Source organism: Salmo salar, chromosome ssa01, assembly GCF_905237065.1.
Source record: "Salmo salar chromosome ssa01, Ssal_v3.1, whole genome shotgun sequence".
Lineage (NCBI taxonomy): Eukaryota > Metazoa > Chordata > Actinopteri > Salmoniformes > Salmonidae > Salmo > Salmo salar.
Window position 1 is genome coordinate 77,122,743 of NC_059442.1, and position 22,439 is coordinate 77,145,181.

At 44.3% G+C, this 22,439-nt stretch overlaps 1 pseudogene; it reads left to right on the plus strand.

Annotated features, from left to right (window-relative positions):
- Positions 1 to 22,439, plus strand: part of LOC106612973 (zinc finger matrin-type protein 4-like) — a 145,154-nt pseudogene that overhangs the window by 34,007 nt on the left and 88,708 nt on the right.

Genomic DNA, 22,439 nt, shown 5'->3' on the forward strand with positions numbered 1-22,439 from the left:
TGTGATGTTGTAATTGTGTGTGTGTAATGTGCGTATAATAATTGGCTGTGTTTATTGTAACCAGGGCATAAGTGTAACAGTAACAAGGTCTCAGAGCAAGTGACGTTACCATTGGTTTTTGGCACCTCTCTTTCTTTTATGATAAGGGTTGACTTGCAGGACTGCTTTAGGGAAAGGTAAGGGAAAGGGGATACCTAGTCAGTTGTATAACTGAATTCATTCAACTGAAATGTGTCTTCCGCATTTAACCCAACCCCTCTGATAGAAGCGGATTCAATTATTCATTTCAGTAGCTCCAAGATAACAATTACAAAAACAGTAATTTAATTGAGATAAGCTAAACAACTTTGTTGTTTTTTACTAACCGGTTTACTAACCACTGGTCCTGGCCACCATCATTACGCGCACCTGGCATCAATCATTATGCGCATCTGCGCCTCATTATGAGGCACACCTGGATTCCATTTCCTCACTCATTACTTACCCTATATCTTAGGTTCATTACCCAGGCAGTATTGTTTGTGTTCCATGTTCAGACGCTACGCCTATGTTGTAGCGTTGCATGTTCTTTGTTTTAAACTTACCACCTGCTTCTCGACTCTCAGCGTCTATGTTACAGAATACTGCCTTGACAAATGGAAGCAGCAGGAAATCAGAACATCTCCCAGATGGTCGACGAACAGGGATACCTATTTCGTCAACACTACGTCCAACTGGCGTAACTGGGGACGGCTATGGAAGAGGAACATACCCGAGAGGCGTTGCCTTCAACTAGCGGAGGATACTCTGCCACCAGTCGACCCAGCGAGCCAGGCCATTCAGCAACCCGCCTAGGTCAGCGATGCCTGTTTGTCGGCACCCCTACTAAATGCAGTGGCTTCCTACTACAGTGCTCCCTCTACTTTGTGTACCAGATGGGAGCCCCCACCACCGAGATGTCCAAGGTTGCCACGGTTATTTCTCTGGTGACTGGACTGGCATCTGGGAAAGAGGAGAGGAGGAGCTGGGTTCATGGCTCTGTTCAGAGCTATCTTCGATCGTCCACCGGAGAGCAGAGGGAGGTGAGCACCTACTCCCACTATGGCAGGAGGACCAGTCTATCTATCCGGAGAACATTCCTTTTTTCATCATGAGTGCACCAGCTCACAAGATCATCCTCAGCCCAAACACTCCAGCAGGGAAACTCATTCCTCTTCCCATGACTCAGGTCTCATCTATCCATTGACTTTGTCACTGATCTCCCCTCTGATGGTTTCACCACCATTTTGGTGGTTGTGGATAGATTCTCCAAATCCTGTCATTCATCCATCTCTCTGGTCTCCCTACTGCTCTCCAGGTCGCTGAGGCACTGTTCCAGCAGGTTGTCCGGCACTATGGCCTTCCGGAGGACATTGTCTCTGACCATGGCCCCCAATTCACATCATGGTTATGGAGAAGCTCGGGGTCACGGTCAGCCTCACTTCTTGGTATAGGCCTCAGTCAAACTGGCAGGTGAAGCGGAGGAATCAGTTGAGTCACTGCCAGGACCGGCAGGGGGAGTGGGCCCAATTCCTTCCATGGGTGGAGTACGCCCAGAATTGGTTACGTCACTCCTTCACCGGGCCGACTCCCTTCCAGTGTTCTGGGCTTTTAGCCGGCCCTGGCTCCGTGTACCCCGGGCTAGACCGAAGCACCTGCGGTGGACAAGGGGTTCAGGCGCGCAGAGGTGTGGAGTGATGCTCATGTGAGACTCCAGCATGCTGTCCACCGTCAGAAGCAGGCAGACCGCCACCGCAGTGAGATTCCCGTGTTCTATTCTGGTGATCGTGTTTGACTCTCTACTAGGAACCTCCAACTCCGCCTTCCCTGCAAGAAGCTGAGCACCCGGTCATTATGAGGCACACCTGGACTCCATTACCTCCCCTATATCTGGCACTCCCTTAGGTTCATTCCCCAGGCATTATTGTTTGTGTTCCATGTTCAGACGCTACTCCTATGTTGTATCGTTCTTTGTTTTATTAAACTTGCCACCTGCTTCTCGACTCCCAGAGTCTATGTTACAGCAACTGCATTTTTTGATTTGGCCTCGTTTTAGATTTGGTTCATTAAGAAATGCTAGTGGCCATGACTGAATTCAAACGTGAGTTGGTTACGGGGTGTAGTTTGATGTGGAAAGAATTAGAAAAATTATTTCACCAATTAGCTACTGCAGGCTGGTGTGCGACCTTGGCAAAGTTGGTTTGACTTTGGATAGCATTTCAACCGGGGCTAGTTAGGGGCCGTCAATAAATGACACAATGTAAATTACACAATATTTTCATGTTGCACACCTTTTAGTTGTCTCATTAGCTAGTCAAGGTAGCTACATTGCTTAGCATGAATTTGCTATTCAGAATCTTGTCACGCCCTGATCTGTTTCACCTGTGCTTGTCTCCAACCCCCCCCCCAGGTGTCACCCATCTTTCCCATTATCCCCTGGGTATTTATAGCTGTGTCTGTCTGTGCCAGTTTGTCTTGTTTGTTCAAGCCTACCAGTGTTTTGTCTCAGCTTGTTTTCCCCCAGTCTCTTTTTCTCGTCCTCCTGGTTTTCGTCTCTTGCCTGTCCTGACCCTGTACCCGCCTGCCTGACCACCCTGCCTGATCCTGCAACTTTGCTCCACCTCTGGATTACCGACCTCTGCCTGACCTGACTCTGAGCCTGCCTCCCATCCTGTACATTGGCCTCTACTCTGGATTATCGACCCCTGCCTGCCTTGACCTGTCATTGCCTGCCCAGGGTGTTACAATAAACATTGTTACTTCACAGTCTGCACTTGGGTCTTACCTTGATTCCTGATGAATCTGTCGATATGTTTACAAATCACATCTTCATAGTTCCATTTCTATCCATGCAATGTAGCTAGCTAGTTAGTAAGCTTAAGCATGTAACTAGCTAGCGAGTTAGCTGGCTATGTAGCTAGGCGTTCATTAGTAAACATATCACTCGTGACCATTTCATTGGTGTCACATCCTGACAAGTAAAAGGGGTCATTTGTCATTGTAGGATGGTCCGGGAGTTGCAGGGGGTGTTGTTTTTGTGTGTTTTGGGGTTGGTTTGTTTCATGGGGATTTGTTCTAGTTTTCATTTTCTATGTTAATTTTCTATGTGTGGCCGAGTATGGTTTCCAATCAGAGGCAGGTGTCTTTCATTGTCTCTGATTGGAAGCCATACTTAGGCAGCCTGTTTTTTTTCCTTTGGGTTTGTGGGTGGTTGTTTTCCATATAGTCTGTGCACCTTACGGAACTGTTTTGTCGTATTGTTTATTTTGGTTAAGTGTTCACGTTAATAAAAGAAGATGAGCACTTTACACGCGCGCCTTGGTCCAATCCTTCCGACAGTTGTGACAATTGCATTTCAATCTTTCGTCTGGCCGTGGCCAACAGTCAAGGGATAAGAGGTGTTTTGGTAACAGTAAATACAAAAACGATATTGACTTTTCCAATGATTCAATGAATATTTCACCAAATATGTTTGGTCTTTTTTCAGTCCAGAAGACGAAGGGTCTAGGCATTGAAGAAATATCTACATGTGTGCACCCCAGACCTGCAAAGAGCTATATTGGGTGAGCGAGGAACATCTTCCCAGTGGATGCCAAGAAGAAGCGTAGGCCTAATAACCTAACCTATGCCAAAGACAGGAGTAGTAGCTACTGCCACATTGTACATCATGTCACTCAGATGATAGAATGGGACGACTCTAGTGTTACTGCTACCACAGGATGTTTCTAAATGGTTGGAAAGACCAGGATGTTGAATTGTGGGTGGTGGGGTTTGATGATTCATTGTGTATATGTATACATTTGAATAAAAACTAAACCATTGATATGCTCTTCTTTATCCAAGTTTTTTTTATGCAATACAGGCCCATATGGCCAGTAATGAAGTGAACACAGTTTGCTAAATAGTTTTCATTACTAAAGTATGACCATTTCTGGTCTTAGCTTGTGTGCACATGTAATATATTGATATCCAGTTGAAGTCGGAAGTTTACATACACCTTAGCCAAATACATTTAAACTCAGTTTCTCACAATTCCTGACATTTAATCCTAGTAAAAATTCCTTGTCTTAGGTCAGTTAGGATCACCATTTTATTTTAAGAATGTGAAATGTCAGAATAATAGTAGAGAATGATTTATTTCAGCTCTTATTTCTTTCATCACATTCTGAGTGGGTCAGAAGTTTACATACACTCAATTAGTATTTGGTAGCATTGCCTTTAAATTGTTTAACTTGGGTCAAACGTTTCGGGTAGCCTTCCATAAGCTTCCCACAATAAGTTGGGTGAATTTTGGCCCATTCCTCCTGACAGAGCTGGTGTAACTGATTCAGGTTTGAAGGCCTCCTTGCTCGCACATGCTTTTTCAGTTCTGCCCACAAATTGTCTATGGGATTGAGGTCAGGGCTTTGTGATGGCCACTCCAATACCTTGACTTTGTTGTCCTTAAGCCATTTTGCCACAACTTTGGAAGTATGCTTGGGGTCATTGTCCATTTGGAAGACCCATTTGCGACCAAGCTTTAACTTTCTGACTGATGTCTTGAGATGTTGCTTCAATATATCCACATCATTTTCCCTCCTCATGATGCCATCTATTTTATGAAGTGCACCAGTCCCTCCTGCAGTAAAGCACCCGCCAAAAACGATACTGCCACCACTGTGCTTCACGGTTGGGATGGTGTTCTTCGGCTTGCAAGCCTCCCCCTTTTTCCTGGATGGTCATTATGGCCAAACAGTTCTATTTTTGTTTCATCAGACCAGAGGACATATCTCCAAAAAGTATGATCTTTGTCCCCATGTGCAGCTGAAAACCGTAGTCTGGCTTTTTCCATGGCGGTTTTGGAGCAATGGCTTCTTCCTGAGTGGCCTTTCAGGTTATGTTGATATATACTCATTTTACTGTGGATATAGATACTTTTGTACCTGTTTCCTCCAGCATCTTCAGCACCAACGTGCGTTTGTCTCTAGGAGACAGAACGCGTCTCCTTCCTGAGCGGTATGACGGCTGCGTGGTCCAATGGTGTTTGTACTTGTGTACTATTGGTTGTACAGATGAACGTGGTACCTTCAGGCGTTTGGTAATTGCTCCCAAGGAAGAACCAGACTTGTGGAGGTCTACAATTTTTTTTCTGAGGTCTTGGCTGATTTCATTTGATTTTCCAATGATGTCAAGCAAAGAGGCACAGGTAGGCCTTGAAATACATCCACAGGTACACCTCCAATTGACTCAAACTATGTCAATTAGCCTATCAGAAGCTTCTAAAGCTGTGACATAATTTTCTGGAATTTTCCAAGCTGTTTAAAGCACAGTCAACTTAGTGTATGTAAACTTCTGACCCACTGGAATTGTGATACAGTGAATTATAAGTGAAATAATCTGTACTTCGTGCATGTACTTGTGTCATGCACGAATTAGTTGTCCTTACCGACTTGCAAAACTGTAGTTCGTTAACAAGAAATTTGTGGAGTGGTTGAAAAACTAGTTTTAATGAATCCAACCTAAGTGTATGTAAACTTCTGACTTCAACTATTAATTTAAAGTTTCAAATGCAGGTTGATATTTGCGCTTTAGTTCAGCCAACATTTGTGTCCTGTGAAAGTGTATTTTTTCACCAACGACAAGCAGCTGATAGAGGCATGGGACAACCCAGGCTTCCGCAATTGAAAGTAGTTTTCACCAAAGCTAGAGACTTTTTTTTGTTTTACTAGCTAATGTGCGTGAGATGTTGTCAATTTCCATGATTAAATCTAAGCATTTTATCAGGCTACTGCAGTGGATGTGAGGAGCTTTTTTTTAGCGCTAATGTTTACATGACTATACAACTCCACAGCAAAAAATATTCAAGTTGTTGGCAAGTGTGAACTCAGATACAGCATGTCGAGATAAAATTATACTGAAGAAATATATGTTTTTTTGTCGCTGCTATCAATTCTGCTCCACTAGAGTTAAACATTTTCTTCTGTGACCATCAATGGTGAGTCCATGCAATTCTGAGCAGGCTCTCTGGCAGACAGCCCTGTCAGTCTAGCACACTCGTAGAGTATGGTGAATGAGATAAAGCGCGTTCAAGTGCAGGCATGCAATTACTCTCACTGCCACCGGCGTCGACATTGTGGCAAATGTCCAAGGTTACAAATTGTACCAGTCTTCCCAGTCCTGTAATCTGACATTTATGTTGTACAATGTGGCAGTAGCTAGTTGTCCTGTCTTTGGCATAGGTTAGGTTATTAGGCCTAGGCTTCTTCTTTCACCAATTATATATATGAGTCCATTATCTATTAGATGACTTCCAGCCATCGTCTACAGCCAAGGCTCATATCCTATGAATAGTATCGACAACAAATTAGAGAGGGAGGGACGGAGAGAGGTTGGACAGAGAGAGGTTCTTCAAAAGTGTGACGATAGTTCGGTTTTGTAAAAAGATTGAGAGAGACAGGTGTAAAGCATGAGCGAGAAAAAGTCAAAATAAAGTGTGGAGACAATTGGCTTTTGATGACAGTTGAGAGTGAAAAACTGTGTGAGAAAAAAAGTGTTTGATCGAGGAAGAGTGAGAGGAAGACCTGTTTTTTTGCAAAGAATGCTTTTAATGTAATCATTAAATGAAAACATTGTCATGTAGCTAATTAGTCTGTTATTTAAAATCCAGCACTGGCTGTGTGTGTGTGTGTGTGTGTGTGTGTGTGTGTGTGTGTGTGTGTGTGTGTGTGTGTGTGTGTGTGTGTGTGTGTGTGTGTGTGTGTGTGTGTGTGTGTGTGTGTGTGTGTGTGTGTGTGAGAGAGAGAGAGAGAAAAAATTGGCTATATTGTAAAAATGTATCAAAACAAAAATGTGCTTTTTGATCTTACTTTAGGGTTAGGGTTAGGCATTAGGATTAGCAGTGTGGCTAAGGTTAGGTTTAAAATCAGATTGTGTGACTTTGTGGCTGTGCCAGCTACTAACCTGCGCTTCATTTAAAAGTAAGTAAAAGTAATCAGATTACATTACTGAGTTTGGGGGTAATCAAAAAGTTAAATTACTGATTCTAATTTTGGACAGGTAACTAGTAACTGTAATGGATTACAGTAAAAAAGTAACCTACCAAACCTGACTATGGCTGACCCTGTAAAACAACACATTTCACTGCATCTATCTAGTGTATGTGACAATAAAAAATATTTATTTTTTACTCAGGCCATCAGTGTGTGTGTGTGTGTGTGTGTGTGTGTGTGTGTGTGTGTGTGTGCGTGTGTGTGTGTGTGTACCTGCCTGCCTTTATGAGTGTGTATATAATGTCTATAAATCCAACTTAATTGAGAATAGGCTTGAATGTTAATGTTTATCAAAGGTACAGTCAAAATGATGTTTTTCCTTTTATATCATATCTGATGAAACTAAAACTGTAAAAGTGTGAAAAGTGTGATTTGCTAAATGTGTTATTTCCCGATAGTTGCTGGTTAAAAATCGTATTATCAGGTTTTGAATGGGTGGAGTTTTGGCTTGCCTGGTGACCTTCTCTAGGTAGTATAAGTTAATAGACCAATAAAGAGAGTTCCAAACCTCTCTGCCAATAACAGCTAGTTTTCAGGTTACATATCCCTCCCATTAGGCCCCTCTGCTCTGTTGGATTGATCCCCACTGTGGTTAATGCACCTATTTGGTGCCCTTCCCCTCCCCACTCAGACCACTCCCAGACAGTCCAAGCAGAATTCTTCCATGAATAGCTTTTTAGCTAAAAAAACAATTTTTTGTTTCTTTTTGACCATTTTGTTATAAAACTATTACAGTAAGTTACTTAATTGTTACCCAGAAATGATTTTATATTGGGATAAGAACGACTGCGCTGGGCCTTTAAAATATTTGCAAAATGGCCTCGTCTTCCGGGGGATGGGCTCCCGAGTGGCACAGCGGTCTAAGGCACTGCATCTCAATGCAAGAGGCATCACTACAGTCTCTGGTTCAAATCCAGGCTTTATCACATCTGGCCGTGATTGGGAGTCCCATAGGGTGACGCAGAATTGGCCCAGCGTCGTCCGGGTTTTGTCGGGGTAGGCCGTCATTGTAAATAAGAATTTGTTCTTAACTGACGTGCCTAGTTAAATAAAGGTAAAATAAAAATAAATAAAATGATCCCTGGAGCCAGACACTGGGATGGCAGATAGCCCTTTGATGGGAAGCTGGCTTTACAACACCCACCTCCCCCAAATAATAGAGACAAGGGTTCAGCATTCCTTTAAGTACATCTCATGATTTACACCCATTGGTGAGAAATAGAGAAAGGTCATTATTGACTGCTATGCCCATTGGTCTATTAAAAAGCATGGTGGATTTACATTATTCTACTGTGACTCATTGGCCCTTAAAGGATAATAGGTGACTGACATTCTGCACCTCATAAATGAATAATAGAGGACGAGTGACATGACGTTGTACTGTTGCTAAGACCATTTGTAAACATAACAAATATAAATGTCCCGTTGTGCACATGATAAAGGAAGAAATGTGAATTAATTTGTACTTCTGAAGTTGAATGTAAGACGTTGCATTCAGACCATCCTTCCTGTTGAACTCACGTTGACTTCATTAGTACAAAGTGGGCCACCTGCAGAGCTGACATATTCATGTGCATCTCTTTACTGACTTTTCTTTTATTCTCCTCTTTTTCCTTTGAAGACTGGATACTCACAGTCTACCTTTGATTACAGCACTGAGCAGGGTTTGGTTGGGAGGATGAGGGAGAGGAAAGGAGGGAGGAGGAGACGAAATGCTTTGGCACATGCAGATTTGATGTTCTTTCTGCTTCTGCCATTACTATGGTTACCCAGCAGGGTGTGTGTTGATTGGGTCAGCAGGACACACAAACACACACAGACACACACATACGCACACACCCTTCAACAGTGATAGATGGAGTGAAGGAGGGGGGCGGAGGAGAGGATAGAGGGATGATTAAAAAAAGAAAAGGAGAGAGGACTGATTGAAAACCTAAAGGCTTCACTACAACCTGCTGTTTTCTCACTCTCACTCACTCACTCTCTCTCTCCTCTCTCCCTCACTCTCCCTCACGCTCACTCTCCCTCACGCTCCCTCACTCTCCCTCTCTCTCTCTCTCCCTCTCTCTTTCTCACTCTCACTCACTCTCACTCTCACTCTTACAACTAGGGTTCACTGAGTTTATTTCCGCGACAGTTTCTCGTGGGCTTTTGCTAGGGACATTGTACTGTTTAAAAGATCTCCTGATTATACACCACATCCTAGGCCAGGTTTCCCAAACTCGGTCCTGTGTCTCGCCCTGGGTGCATGTTCCTGGGTGCGCGTTTATATTTTTGTCCTAGCACTACACAGCTGATTCAAATATTTAAAGCTTCATGATGAGTTAGTTATTAGAATCAGCTGTGTAGTGCAAGGGCAAAAAACAAAATGTGCACCCTGGGGGACCCTGCCCTAGAGATGTGCATCTCACCTTTCAAGTATGATTCCATACCCATCTAGATACATGGGCTCCGATACAATACAGGAACGATACTTTTAGTTTGAAACGATTCAGTGCGATACGGTTTGATTAGTGGAACGGATAGAATTCGTTCGACACGATTCAATGCACTAACATTTGTTGCATGAACACATTCTTTTTTCATTCTAAATGTTCATCTGATACTGATGGAGCGCAGGAACTGGGCCTCTGAGCTGGATCTGAGCTGACTTCTCTGATCTGGATCTGTCTGAGCTGACTTCTCTGATCTGGATCTGAGCTGACTTCTCTGATCTGGATCTGTCTGAGCTGACTTCTCTGATCTGGATCTGTCTGAGCTGACTTCTCTGAGCTGGATCTGTCTGAGCTGACTTCTCTGATCAAGATCTGTCTGAGCTGACTTCTCTGATCTGGATCTGTCTGAGCTGACTTCTCTGAGCTGGATCTGTCTGAGCTGACTTCTCTGAGCTGGATCTGTCTGAGCTGACTTCTCTGAGCTGGATCTGTCTGAGGTGACTTCACTGAGCTGGATCTGTCTGAGCTGACTTCTCTGAGCTGGATCTGTCTGAGCTGACTTCTCTGATCTGGATCTGTCTGAGCTGACTTCTCTGATCTGGATCTGTCTGAGCTGACTTCTCTGAGCTGGATCTGTCTGAGCTGACTTCTCTGAGCTGGATCTGTCTGAGCTGACTTCTCTGAGCTGGATCTGTCTGAGCTGACTTCTCTGAGCTGAGGGATTGTGTGTGTGTGTGTGTGTGTGTGTGTGTGTGTGTGTGTGTGTGTGTGTGTGTGTGTGTGTGTGTGTGTGTGTGTGTGTGTGTGTGTGTGTGTGTGTGTGTGTGGTGTATGGTGTGTGTAGGCAGGCACCTGAGCCATAGGGCAGACTGAGCATCTACCACTATCAGATTATGGGGGGCAATATGCTCACTGATTATCTTGTCATTTTAGCAGATAATTGTTAGTTTTTTTAGCTAGTAATATGTCAATATTATCATTAGAAATAAGCTATGCCTTAGCCAAATAATATAGCAAAGTTTTGGATTTCACCCCCGTTTAAAAAGCAAATTGTTTAGACCGTTTGGAACTCTGTGGAGGCTCTACTTCTGCTTCGAGCCTCTGACCATGCCTACAGTATGGCTCGCAACATTTTTGCTGTCCTTGTTATGAAATTACTACATTACCCCTGCTCATGTAAAAATGACCAAATGCTTTGACTGTCTAAAGCAAAACTACCAAAAATGTTTCTTCAATGTCCAATCAGCAAGATGTGAGTTGTGTCCACTCAGGTAGCCTTCACAACTCTGTAGGTAAAACAACATTCTCTACAGCGCATTTGGTAACAATGACCCAGCAAATTACATTGGTTATCACCCAACTAATAAAGCCTATAATTTGACATTGCGAAAGCCGTTTTACAAGCTTTTGAATGCTGAAGGTGGCGCGCAGATATGTATATTAGATTAGGGATCGGCTCACGTTGGCACGAGCAGCTGCGCTCTGTTTGCACATGTTACCTGACTGACTGTCATACGCATTTACATGCTTAGTTCTATAGGCTACTGACAGAGAGGACGCATCAATTCAGTCACAACAGATTAGAGGTATTTTCGGACGGGGGAAATAAAGTTGTATCAAATGTTAGTGAACCGACGGTTTGTGACATTTTAATCCATTTCAAGATCGATTCATGCTACATTTGGATCTGTTTGGGCTCCTGCAGACTGATGCATTCATATCTTAAACATCTGAAAGGGGGACCGATGCATATCGGTGAATCGGAAAATCCCTACAACACCCACACATTTTTTTTCAACTAAATAATTTGGTGGTGTCAGCAAACTTATTTCCATGGGTCACAAAGTGAACAAGTTTGGGAACCACTGTTTGCAATGATATGGCCAGTATTTGTTTTGTACTACAGTACAGATACTGAGTGTGAACCTCCCTAGTGAATAAATCAGTGTATCTCCACTCTCTAAAGAAACACTGTTTCTTCTACCCACTATACATACCCTGGCTAGCCACTCGCTGTTATTAATATGAAATATTTAATATCTATGAATATTTCATCATGTTGGAAAAAACAGCTACATTTGTACCATTTATCAGACAGAACAAAAGCAGCACCCAGTTTAATGCAAGGTGAAAAGTCTGGTGTGGGCATGCATGCGTGTGTGCGTGTGCCTGCGCCTGCCTTCGCATGCCTGGATGTGTGTGCATGCAAGTGTGTGACGGTTCAGTCAGGAGTTGCTCTCTTGATGTGTTCTTGAAACAGAATCCTGTTTTAGTTGTTATTTAACCAATTAAAGAGTAATCTTTGCTGGTGTGCAGCAATTAGCATGTACAGTGCCTTGCGAAAGTATTCACCCCCCTTGGCATTTTTCCTATTTTTTGCATTACAACCTGTAATTTAAATGTGTTTTTAATTTGGATTTCATGAAAAGTATGGTCATACCAGATACTAACTGGTTTTCTGAACCACACCCCTACTTTTTATTTAAGGTATCTGTGACCATATCTGTATTCCCAGCAGTGGCGAAGCGTCATTCAGGGCATTGTCTGCTTGTATGCCCCTTTTATTTATCCTACGGTTCTGACTTGGTGTACAGGGAGAAAACTGTAAGAACGGCCCATGTTCTGAATTCTGTACATTTCAAAAGTTCTGAACAAATAGTTATATTGACTATGTGTGTCCTAGCTCGCTCATTAATGTCTTAATGGAAATTATGGATTGCCTCTTATTCGCTCATTGTTCCCTTATACCATAGTTTGTACATCTCAATTGTCAGTAGAAACCACATTTATTTAAGCAAGTCAGCCATATCAGCAATGTTTTAAAAAAAGGCAGTAAATGAGGCTGAATTAACGGTTTTGCTGCCAGACAAGGCGCCGCTGATAGCCAGGTGTAGCGGTGGTAAGGATTCACTCCACGGTACTGAAAAGAAAGCTCTGCTGTTGGGACAGCTTTATGTAGGCCCTAAGAGTTTGTGGGCACCGTTCGTTACCATTATAGTGCAATTAATGTATTGTTTCGTGTTGTGTTGGGTTGTGTAGTGGCTTTGCTAACATTCATCCAAACATACACTACCGGTCAAAAGTTTTAAAACACCTACTCATTCAAGGGTTTTTCTTTATTTTTACTATTTTCTACAATGTAGAATAATAGTGAAGACATCACAGCTATGAAATAACATGCATGGAATCATGTAGTAACCAAAAAAGTGTTAAACAAATCAAAGTATATTTTATATTTGAGATTCTTCAAAGTAGCCACCCTTTGCCTTGATGACAGCTTTGCACACTCTTGGCATTCTCTCAACCAGCTTTATGAGGTAGTCACCTGGAATGTATTTCAATTAACAGGTGTGCCTTCTTAATAGTTAATTTGTGGAATTTATTTCCTTCTTAATGCATTAGAGCTAATCAGTTAAGTTGTGACAAGGTGGTGGGTGGCGATAGCCCTATTTGGTAAAAGACCAAGTCCATATTATGGAAAGAACAGCTCAAATAGAAACAACAGTCCATCATTACTTTAAGACTTGAAGGTCAGTCAACACGGATAATTTCAAGAACTTTTAAAGTACAGTCTCAAAAACCATCAAGCACTATGGTGAAACTGGCTGTCATGACGACCGCCACAGGAAAGGAAGACCCAGAGTTACCTCTGCTGCAGAGGATAAGTTCATTAGAGTTACCAGCCTCAGAAATTGCAGCCCAAATAAATGCTTCACAGAGTTCAAGTAACAGACACATCTCAACATAAACTGTTCAGAGGAGGCTGTGTAGGCCTTCATGGTCAAATTGCTGCAAAGAAACCACTACTAAAGGACATGAAGAAGAAGAAGAAGAGACTTGCTTGGGCCAAGAAACACGAGCAATGGACATTAGACCATTGGGAATTTGTCCTTTGGTCTGGAGTCCAAATTGAAGATGTTTGGTTCCAACCGCCGTGTCTACAGTGGCTTGTGAAAGTATTCACCCCCCTTGGCATTTTTCCTATTTTGTTGCATTACAACCTGTAATTTAAATTGATTTTTATTTGGATTTCATGTAATGGACATACACAAAATAGTCCAAATTGGTGAAGTGAAATGGAAAAAATAACTTGTTTAAAATAGATCAACCGGTCGCGGACAGTAGACGGAACGTACAGGCGCCCAGCTGGACACTAGGGGGGAGTGGGCTCTGTACGTAACGCCCGCTCGATGTCCGTGTCCAGCTCCCACACCACCGGTGCCACCAGGCAAGAGGCTGGAAGTATGGGAGTATGATCCATGGACCGCTCCTCTGTGTCATACATCCGGGACAGTTCGTCTGCCTTAGCGTTCTGGGAACCTGGTCTGTAGGATAGAGTGAAAACAAAACGTGTAAAAAACATGGCCCACCTTGCCTGGCAAGGGTTCAGTCTCCTCGCCGCCCGGATATACTCCAGATTGCGGTGGTCAGTCCAGATGAGAAAAGGGTGTTTAGCCCCCTCAAGCCAATGTCTCCACGCCTTCAGAGCCTTGACAACAGCCAACAGCTCCCGGTCCCCCACATCATAGTTTCGCTCCGCCGGGCTGAGCTTCTTCGAAAAGAAAGCACAGGGGCGGAGCTTTGGTGGCCTCCCTAATGGTCGACTATGAAGGGCGTGCACAGGGAAGGGCATATCCACAGGAACAAGGGGAATCCCTAAATTACGAGCAAATGAACAGTCAATAAAATTCCCAGCTGCGCCTCAATCTACTAGCGCCTTATGCTGGGAATGCGGGGAAAACTCAGGAAATGAAATAAACACATACATGTGAGCAACAGGGGACTCTGGGTGAGCCTGGTGCCGATTCACCTGGGGTGACACGATAGTGCCCTGCCTGCTGCCTCGACTCCCTGAGGAACCCCCCCAGCACCGACTAGCAGTGTGCCCTCTGCGGCCACAGATGGTGCATTGAATGACCCCTCCTCCGGACGCCCTAAGTGCAGCACCTCCCAACTCCATCAGAGCGGAGGTGCTGGCGGATGGAACTGACAGACCCCGATCCGGACGTCCGCGGGCAGTCAGCAGGTTATCCAGCCGGATGGACATGTCCACCAGCTGGTCCAATGTGAGGGTGGTGTCTCGGCAGGCCAAGTCCCGATGGACGTCCTCGCGCAGACTGCACCTGTAGTGGTCGATCAGGGCCCTGTAGTTCCATCCCGCGCTGGCGGCCAGGGTCCGGAAGTCCAAGGCGAAATCCTGCGCGCTCCTCGTCCCCTGCTTCAGGTGGAACAGACGTTCACCCGCCGCTCGACCCTCAGGCGGGTGGTCGAACACTGCCCGAAAGCAGCAGGTGAACTCTGCGTAATGGTCCAAGACGTACCGGCGTCTCTCTCACTCCATACGGCGTTGGCCCACTCCGGGGCTTTGCCTGAGAGGCAGGAGACAAGGGCGGACACACTCTCACGCCCTGAAGGAGCCGGGTGGACGGTCGCCAGCCAGCTATAGTAGAAACCCCTGGTATCCGGCAGCCGTCCCATCATTCTCTCTCGGAGCGCGAGTCGAATCCCGCTGGGACCAGGTGGAAGAGGGGTGGACAGTGGGACCTGTTGTAGTGGGGCTGGTGGAGGCACTGGAAAAACTCCTCCTCTCCGCCAACGATCCATCGTCTGCAGCACGCGATCCATGGCTGTGCCCAGACGTTGCAACATGGTCGCGTGCTGCTGAACGCGCTCCTCCACTGCAACTGCTCCTGCTGACTCCATTCTTTGGGTGAGTGATTCTGTAATGTGGTCCTGTGTGTAGCTGGTGTATAGAGTCAGGCGCAGGACAGCAGAAATGAGTAATCAACGTACTTTACTCAAAATACAGAAATACAAGGCAAATATACAAGCCCACAAATAACGGACCGATTTACAAAGAACAATCACTCACAAACAAACATGGGGAACAGAGGGTTAAATAATAAGCAGGTAATTGAGTGAGTGAAACCAGGTGTGTAAGACTAAGACAAAACAAATGGAAAATGAAAAGTGGATCGGCGGTGGCTAGAAGGCCGGTGACGTCGACCGCCGAACGCTGCCCGATCAAGGAGAGGGACCGACTTCGGCGGAAGTCGTAACACACACACACACACACTATCTTTGTCTTTCCCATTCTGTCTCTCTCAACTCCCCCCGGTCTCTCTCTTTTTCTCTCCCCCATCTCTCTCTCTCTCTCTCTCTCTCTCTCTCTCTCTCTCTCTCTCTCTCATATTCAGATTCAGATAAGCTTTACTAGCATGAATGACAAAGCCACTGTTGCTAAAGCGAAGTGAGATAACGATGGTAATGATCATGTCTTTCTTTCCATCTCTCTCTCCCCATCTCCCTCTCTCTCTCTCCCCATCTCCCCGCTCCCCCCTCTCTCTCTCCATCTCCCCGCTCCCCTCTCTCTCTTTCTCTCTGTCTCTCCCCCCTCTCTCTCCCACTATCATTTAATTAATCTCATCACCGATTGCCTTCATAAACGAGTCAGTCTACTCAGACAGACCTCCAAGCAACATGTTATACCCACAGTGGGAGTGGAGATATTTGGGCAGATTATGATGTTCTATCAGTCATTATGTTAATTAATGTGGAGATTAAATGATCATGTTTAATTTGCAGGTTGGTTGGATCTAACCTGTCAATCAATAATAAATGTAAGTTATTTAACTACAGAATATGAGAGATGCTTTGATTGGCATATATTCACTCAGGAGTTTAATGATGCTTGTCATTGTTTTCAACTTTACCCTACTTCACCTCTCTCATACGTCTTTCCATCAATACATACTGTACCTTGTCATTGGCGCAAAAAAAACATCATTTTGATAAAATTGATCCTGACTTAGGTAACTTGACCTCTGTCGCTTTCTGGTGGAAGTGATGTTGAAAGCTGACATGTCTACTAGATTTGTTTTAGAGTAGTTTTAGAGTATTCAGATTTGGTGTATTCTAACTGTGCATATGCACTGTATCCTAACAAGGTGATAGATTGGTTTAAGTGTGTATGTTTATTCTATGTGTGTATGTCTTCAGATGAAGTCGGCTGGGGTGGTGGAAGGAGGGCTGTTCACAGAGAGTTACTGCAACATCTGTAACGCCCAGCTCATCTCCGAGTCGCAACGCACAGCACACTATGAGGTGAGTCTACGTCACACACACACACACAAACCACGCATGCACACACACACACATACACACACACACACACACACACACACACACACACACACACACACACACACTCATACATATGCACGCACCACCAAACGGAAAGAGAGGGAAGGAGGACAGAGGGTATGGGTGTGGGGTAATCAAGAGGGGAGGCCGTGGTGCAGGGAGTTACCATGAGAGGGAGAGAGATAGGCCATGTCCAAATACCCATACTTGCGTTCTAAATAGTAGGCATTTGGGGTATGCAAAATGTAGTATGCTTTAAATGCCAGGATGTAATACTCTTTTCGGCTCATCGAATGGCGGGAAACAACACAATTGCACATTAGAGGATGTGTGAGTCTAGTATGTTGATATTTGTTGCTAACTGCATACATTTTAACTAAACAGTATGTTCTAAATATTATGTAGTATGAAGTTTTAGTCATTAGTATACCAAGACAGATTTCGACAGATGGGTGGATGGATGGATGGGTGGATGGATGGATGAATAACAGAGTGCTGTGAGTGGGTGATAACATGCCTGTGTCCAGTCCAGTCTTGCTGCTCCACTGCCCCCGTTAGATCTTTCCCCTGGGAGTCAAATACCATCTTCTCCCTCCTCCCTCCCTCCCTCCCTCCTCCTCCCTCCCTCCCTCCCTCCTCCCTCCCTCCCTCCCTCCCTCCCTCCCTCCCTGCCTGCCTGCCTGCCTGCCTGCCTGCCTGCCTGCCTGCCTGCCTGCCTGCCTGCCTGCCTGCCTGCCTGCCTCCCTCTCAGCTCCTCTGTCCGTCACATCACTTTAGTGCACTTTCAGATCACCAGGAGTGAGTGTGTGTGTTTGTCCCTAGTACCTCTCAGACTAAGCCCCAGCATTACCTCTTTTATTTCCCATTCTTCTCTTTCTCCCTCCCGCTCTGCTCTTTCTCTCCCTCATTTTCTTCTCCACGATCATTGCACACACACTCGCTGTACACACACTCACTGCACACACACTCGCTGCACACACACTCACTGCACACACACTCACTGCACACACACTCACTGCACACACACTCACTGCACACACACACACTCACTGTACACACACTCACTGCACACACACTCTGCACACACACTCACTGTACACACACTCACTGCACACACCTCATACTCTCTTGCTCCTCTCTTCATCTCTTCACTACCACTCTCCTGCTTGATCAGTCTCCCTCTCTCATTCACTATATTCCTCCCTATGTTCAATCTCCCACAACCTCCCATTGTCTTTCTCTTATTTTCTTTCTTTGCCCTCTGCTCCCTTTCTCTCCCACTCATTTTCTCACCTTCCTACCACTGGCTGTCTTTTTCATTTTGCCACATCATTCTTTCTCTATCTCTTCTTTTCCCTCTCTCCTCCTCTCTCAATTCTATTCAATTCAAGGGGCTTTATTGGCATGGGAAACATATGTTAACATTGCCAAAGCAAGTGCAGTAGATAATATACAAAAGTGAAATAAACAATAAAAATGAACAGTAAACATTACACTCACAGAAGTTCCAAAAGAATAAAGACATTTCAAATGTCATATTATGTATATATACAGTGTTGAAACAATGTGCAAATGGTTAAAGTACAAAAGGGAAAATAAATAAACATAAATATGGGTTATATTTACAATGGTGTTTGTTCTTCACTGTTGCCCATTTCTTGTGGCAACAGGTCACATATCTTGCTGCTGTGATGGCACACTGTGGTATTTCACCCAGTAGATATGGGAGTTTATCAAAACATTCTTTGTGGATCTGTGTAATCTGAGGGAAGTATGTGTCTCTAATATGGTCATACATTTGGCAGGAGGTTAGGAAGTGCAGCTCAGTTTCCACCTAATTTTGTGGGCAGTGTGCACATAGCCTGTCTTCTCTTGAGAGGCAGGTCTGACTACGGTGGCCTTTCTCAATAGCAAGGCTATGCTCACTGAGTCTGTACATAGTCAAAGCTTTCCTTAAGTTTGGGTCAGTCACAGTGGTCAGGTATTCTACCACTGTGTACTCTCTGTTTAGGGCCAAATAGCATTCTAGTTTGCTCAGTTTTTTTGTTAATTCTAGTAGTAATTATATTTTTGTTTTCTCATGATTTGGTTGGGTCTAAATGTGTTGCTTTCTGGGGCTCTGTGGGGTCTGTTTGTATTTGTGAACAGAGCCCCAGGACCAGCTTGCTTAGGGGGCTCTTCTCCAGGTTCATCTCTCTGTAGGTGATGGCTTTGTTATGGAAGGTTTGGGAATCGCTTCCTTTTAGGTGGTTGGCCTAATTCTGCTCTGCAGGCATTGTTTGGTGTTTTACGTTGTACAAATCAAATCAAATTGAATTAGTCACATGCGCCGAATAGAACCTTACAGTGAAATGCTTACTTGCAAGCCCTTAACAACAATGGAGTTAAAAAAAATATGCAGAAGAATAAGAAATAAAAGTAACAAGTAATTAAAGAGCAGCAGTAAAATAATAATAGCGAGACTATATACAGGGGGTACCGGTACAGAGTCAATGTGCGGGGGCACCGGTTAGTTGAGGTCATATGTACATGTAGGTAGAGTTATTTAAGTGACTATGCATAGATGATAACAACAGAGTAGCAGTGGTATAAAAGGGGGGGCAATGCAAATAGTCTGGCTAGCCATTTTATTAGATGTTCAGGAGTCTTATGGCTTGGGGGTAGAAGCCTCTTGGACCTAGACTTGGCGCTCCGGTACCGCTTGCAATGCGGTAGCAGAGAGAACAGTCTATGACTAGGGTGGCTGGATTCTTTGACAATTTTTAGGGCCTTCCTCTGACACCGCCTGGTATAGAGGTCCTGGATGGCATGAAGCTGAGGATATTTTTGCAGAATTCTATATGCAGCGTCTCAATTTGGTGTTTGTCCTATTTTGTGAATTCTTGTTTGGTGAGCGGACCCCAGACCTCACGACCATAAAGGGCAATGGCTCCTATAACTGATTCAAGTATTTTTAGCCAGATCCTAATTGGTATGTCGAATTTTATGTTCCTTTTGGTGGCATAGAAGAAGCCCTTCTTTCCTTGTCTCTCAGATCGTTCACAGCTTTGTGGAAGTTACCTGTGGCACTGATGTTTAGGCCAAGGTATGTTTTTTGTGTGCTCTAGGGCAACGGTGTCTAGATGGAATTTGTATTTGTGGTCTTGGCGACTGGAACTTTTTTGGAACACCATTATTTTTGTCTTACTGAGATTTACTGTTAGGGCCTAGGTCTGGAAGAATCTGTGCAGAAGATCTAGGTGCTGCTGCAGGCCCTCCTTGGTTGGTGACAGAAGCACCAGATCATCAGCAAACAGTAGACAGTCTGCCGGGTGTTGTAGACTGTTCTAGTGCCCTCGCCAATACGTTGATATATATGTTGAAGAGGGTGGGGCTTCAGCTGCATCCCTGTCTCACCCCCCGGCCCTGTGTGTGTGTGTGTGTGTGTGTGTGTGTGTGTGTGTGTGTGTGTGTGTGTGTGTGTGTGTGTGTGTGTGTGTGTGTGTGTGTGTGTGTGTGTGTGTGTGTGTGTACTTCTAAGAGGGACCGCTCCATTTACTCGATTGTCCCCAAGGACACACACACACACACACACACAGGCACCTCCATATGTGTAGGGAATGGAGTGACGGACGTACTCTTTGACCATCAATGTGACTCATATTGTCCTGGCTAGTCCTTCACAGGATTGACATCACAGACACAGTGTGAACACCCCAGCCAGTAGCTAGTTCTTCACAGGAGTGATGTCACAGACACAGTGTGAACACCCCAGCCAGTAGCTAGTCCTTTACAGGAGTGACATCACAGACACAGTGTGAACACCCCAGCCAGTAGCTAGTTCTTCACAGGAGTGATGTCACAGACACAGTGTGAACACCCCAGCCAGTAGCTAGTCCTTCACAGGAGTGACATCACAGACACAGTGTGAACACCCCAGCCAGTAGCTAGTCCTTCACAGGAGTGACATCACAGACATAGTGTGAACACCCCAGCCAGTAGCTAGTCCTTCACAGGAGTGATGTCACAGACACAGTGTGAACACCCCAACCAGTAGCTAGTCCTTCACAGGAGTGACATCACAGACACAGTGTGAACACCTCAGTCAGTAGCTAGTGCTTCACAGGATTGGTATCACACCGGGCAAGAGCTGGCTTACACTCCAACGGTAATGGACACACACTCAGGACACACATACACTTCACATGCTTGATGTCAGTAATTGACGTTACTAGAATCATCACTGGAAAAATCTATGATGCACATAGGTGACATCATCCTCTTTCTCGTCTATACTGTTCATTTCAACGGCACGTTTTGTCTGTCTATTCTTGTTTGATTTCTTTCCTTCTTTCTTTCTTTCCTTCTTTCTTTGCTTCTTTCTTTCCTTCTTTCTTTCATTCTTTCTTTCTTTCTTTCTTTCTTTCATTGTTTCCTTCTTTCTTTCCTTCTTTCTTTCCTTCTTTCTTTCCTTCTTTCTTTCCTTCTTTCTTTCCTTCTTTATTTCGTTCTTCCTTCCTTCTTTCTTTCTTTCTTTCTTTCTTTCTTTCTTTCTTTCTTTCTTTCTTTCTTTCTTTCTTTCTTTCTTTCTTTCTTTCTTCCTTCCTTCCTTCCTTCCTTCCTTCCTTCCTTCCTTCCTTCCTTCCTTCCTTCCTTCCTTCTGTCTTTCCTTGTTTCCTTCCTTCCTTCTGTCTTTCCTTGTATCCTTCCTTCTTTCTTTCCTTGTTTCCTTCCTTATTTTCTTCTTTCCTTCTCTTTACTTGTTTCCTTCCTTGTATCTTTCTTTCTTTCTGTCTATATTTTCCTTTCCTTTCTCTCTTTTTCTTTCCTTAAACCCAGGGGAAGTCTAAACTGTCTATTGGTCAGCTTTTGTTGTATTTCACCTCCTGAAGCCTACTCCTGTACTGACGTGTAGATCCCTGAAGGGAGTAGAGAACTAACAAACACACTACCGTGTCCGAATACCCACCTTGTGTTCAAAATAGTAGGCATTTTGGGTATGTGAAAATAGAATGTGTTATAGTATGTGTGTAATAGGAATTTCCAGTTGAACAAAAAGGAGAGCAGTCATTGATGAAGTAAATCAAAATCACTGGACCTTTTTTGGAACACCATTATTTTTGTCTTACTGAGATTTACTGTTAGGGCCTAAGTCTGGAAGAATCTGTGCAGAAGATCTAGGTGCTGCTGCAGGCCCTCCTTGGTTGGTGACAGAAGCACCAGATCATCAGCAAACAGTAGACATTTGACAAACAGTAGACAGTCTGCCGGGTGTTGTAGACTGTTCTAGTGCCCTCGCCAATACGTTGATAAATATGTTGAAGAAGGTGGGGCTTCAGCTGCATCCCTGTCTCACCCCCCGGCCCTGTGTGAAGAAATGTGTGTGTTTTTGCCAATTTTAACCTCACACTTGTTGTTTGTGTACATGGATTTTATAATGTCGTATGTTTTTCCCCCAACACCACTTTCCATCAATTTGTATTACAGACCCTCATGCCAAATTGAGTCGAAGGCTTTTTTTTTATTAACAAAGCATGAGAAGACTTTGCCTTTGTTTTGGTTTGTTTGTTTGTAAATTAGGGTGTGCAGGGTGAATACGTGGTCTGTCGTCTCACTCCCTCACCACTTCCCTCCTCTCTCTCTACCACCTTCCTCTTTTTTCCCTCCTTCTTCTCGACTCTCTCCCTCCCACACTGTAACACTTTGTTCCTCTCTCTCTCGTATTGCCACTCTTCTCTCTCTAGCCATATCAAATCAGTCTGCCATGTCATCTTTGTGTTACTGTGTAGATTGAAGAACACCAATGTGCTTGGTATGCATTTGACTGTATGCTTTC